Source organism: Solanum pennellii, chromosome 4 (assembly GCF_001406875.1).
Source record: "Solanum pennellii chromosome 4, SPENNV200".
Lineage (NCBI taxonomy): Eukaryota > Viridiplantae > Streptophyta > Magnoliopsida > Solanales > Solanaceae > Solanum > Solanum pennellii.
In genome coordinates, this window is record NC_028640.1 from 49,774,436 (window position 1) to 49,778,189 (window position 3,754).

Here is a 3,754-nt window from a genome sequence, read left to right on the forward strand (position 1 = left end):
TATATATATATATATATATATATATTACAATTCCTAGGAACTAAAAATAAACAAACAACACAATTAAATCCTAACTATTACAATGGTTCAGAGGTTGTCTCCCATGAAGCGCCTGATTTAACATTTTGTCACGACCAGTCTCAAGACTCAGTCGTCCTCCAATGTGAGCATTTTAATCTCACGATTTACATTTTTACCAAAGTAGTTCTTGACCCATTTCCCATTTACAAGGAAATTAGAGCTCTTATCCTTGTTTTGCAGTTCTACATTATCATGTTGAGTCATCCTCACTACCTCAAATGGACCACTCCATTTAGATCGAAGTTTGCCTTAGAATAACTTCAATCTAGAATTGAAAAGCAACAATAAAAGACCAGGCTCAAAGGTGTGTGACACAATATCTTATCATACCACCTCTTGGTTTTCTCTTTATACAACTTCGCATTTCATAAGTGTGAAGCCTAAACTCTTCTAACTCGTGCGCCTGTGTGATCCTTTTCCTACCTGCTAACTCAAAATCTAGATTAAGATTTTTGATAGCCTAGTATGCCTTGTGTTCAAACTCAGTTGGTAAGTGACAAGCTTTCCCAAACACAATTTGATAAGGAGAATTTCCTATCGTGTCTTGTAAGTATTATGATAAGTCTATAAGGCATCATCTAGCTTGTCATCCCAATCTTTTCTTTATACATTCACAATCTTTTAGAGGATCTGCTTGACCTCCTTTTTTGATACCTCAATCTGCCCACTAGTTTGGGGATGATATGATGTAGCCACTTTGTGCCTCACCCCATACTTAGCTAACAGATTATGCACTGAGTTACTGATAAAGTGTGTATCTCCATCATCGCCCTTGAAGTCCCAAACTTGGTGAAGATGTGCTTTCGGATGGAATTGACTACCACCTTGGCATCATTTGTTGTTAATGCAACAGCCTCCAACCACTTGGAGACATAGTCCACAATAACTAGAATGTATTAATCACCTCGGGACGATGGGAAAGGTCCCATGGAGTCTATCCCCCACACGTCAAATATCTTCACCTATAGTATGTTGTTCAATGACATCTCATGCCTCGAAATGGTGACCATTCTCTAACAATAATCACACCCTTTCACAAACAAAGCAACATTTATAAATAAGGTAGGCCAAGAAACTAGATTGCAATACCTTATGCGCAGTTCTTTCGTCTCCATGATGTCCACCATATGGCGACGTGTGGATACTCTCCAATACTTTTGTCACCTCCTGCTCGGTTATACACCTTCTCATCATCTGATCCGAATGAAAGTGTGAATCATACTTTAACCTCTGCTTCTGATATGTTAATGCCCTAGTTGGAAATAATCCACTTACCAGAAAGTCTACAATATCCGCATACCATGGCATTTGAACAATATCCAAAGCAAACAACTAATCATCAGGAAAATCTTTATGGGTCTACCCTTCATTTCTCAAATAAGATGAATCCTCTATATTAGACAGATGGTTATCTATTTCGTTATCAATTCCTTTCCTATGTCTTATTTCAAGGTCAAACTCTTGTAGCAGTAAGATCCACCTAATCAGTCTAGATTGGCATCCTTTTTATTAACAAGTACCGAATGGCTGCATGATCAGTGTAGACTAACACCTTGGTTCCCACCAGATATGACAAAAATTTGTCAAATCTGAACACCAAGACTAACCTCTCCTTCTCTGTCGTTGTGCATCGATTGGGATGCATCAAGTTTTTTGCTCGCATAGTATATTGAGTTAAACACCTTTTCCTTTCTCTGCTCCAACATTGCCCCATCTGCAATATCACTTGCATCGCAATCACCTTGAATGGAAGCCCCTAATTTGTAGCAATGAGAATATGAGCTTCAATCAAATTCTGCTTCAGCATCTCAAAAGCCTGCAAGCATTTTTCAAACACAAATTTCATATCTTTCTCTAATAAGCAACATATAGGTCTTGCAGTTTTAGGGAAGTCCTTAATGAATCTCCTGTAAAAGTCAGCATTTCCAAGGAAGCTTTGCACTCCATTCACTGATATAGGTGGCGGAAACTTCTCAATCACTTCTAACTTTGCTTTGTCTACTGTTAGAGCACTCTTGGAGATCTTGTGCCCCAACACAATTCCTTCTGTCACCAAAAATTGATACTTCTCCCAGTTCAGCACCAGATTTGTCTCCTCACACCTAGCAAGAACTCTGTCAACATTAGTTAAACACAGTTCAAATGACTCATCAAACACAGAGAAATCATCCATGAAGACTTCAACAAAGTCTTCCACCATGTCATGGAAGATTGCCATCATATATCTCTTACATGTGGCTGGAGCATTGCACAAACCAAATGGCATGCGTTTGACTGCATATGTGCCATATGGGCAAGTGAATGTCATCTTCTCTTGATCCTTTGGTGCAATGAAAATTTGGTTAAACCCTGAGTAACCATCAAGGAAATAGTAATACTCTTAGCCAACCAACATGTTTAACATTTGATCAATGAAAGGTGTCGAATAATGGTCCTTCTTGGTGGTTTCATTGAGTTTCCTGTAATCCATGCAAATCCTCCACCCAGTCACTATTTTTGTGGGTATCCACTTATGTTTTTCATTGGTCACAACTGTCATTCTGCCCCTTTTGGGCACACACTGCACTGGACTTACCCATTTGCTGCCAGATGTTGGGTATATAATCCCTGCATCTAGCCACTTAATGACCTCTTTCTGACAACATCCTTCATCAATGGATTTAGCCTGCGCTGATGTTGTACACTTGCTTTGTACTCTTCTTCCATGTATATTTTGTGCATACACTAAGCATGGCTAATACTATGGATGTCAGACATTTGCCATCCCAGAGCTGCTTTTCTCCTCTTTAGAATTTATAGCGTGGCTTTCACCCGTTCGTCAAATAATGTTGCATAGAAAATAACCGGTAAAGTCTTATCTTCATCTAAAAATGCATACTTGAGGTGAGATGGTAGTGATTTCATCTCTAACTTGGGTGCTTCTTCAATAGAAGGCTTGGGTGGAGGACCTAGCATCCTACTTAGAGGCTCCCAACGATCTCCAGTCGTCACTATAAGTGACACATCAAGGAATTGCACAATTTCTTGTGCTTTAGCATCCCCATATAGGTCATCACCCACTAACTCTTGCTCTAGGGTATTCGTGGATGCAGTATAATTAGCTTCTACCTCAAGATTAATTACGGTTATGGCAGACAACTCCTCATACACATATGGCATTCTTAAAGCTTTATATACATCAAAAACCTCTACTTTATCATGAGTCCTCATATTAAGCTGCCCAACTGCTACATCAATAATTACCCTTTTAGTATCTAAGAAAGGTCTTCCTAAGATGAAGGGGACCTCAGGATCAGACTCAATTTCAACACTACAAAATCTACTAGGATAATCAAAGATCCCACTTGTACCAATACATCTTCAACAACACCCTCAGGCCTAGCCACCAATCTATCCGCCAATTACGAAATTATGGTAATAGGTTTAGGACTACCCAACCCAAGATTTTTATATATAGAAGTTGACAACAAATTTACGCTGGCTCACCGATCACACAACATCTAGCATGAATGCTCTGCTCTGTAGTGATTTGAATAGTGAAACTGCCCGGATCTTTCAATTTAATGGGAGGCTTGTTCTGGATTATGGAGCTTCACTCTTCAGTAAGTGCCACAGTCTCATAAATCTATCAAACTTCCCTTGTTCACCACGATCTCCTTCATGTACTTTGCAT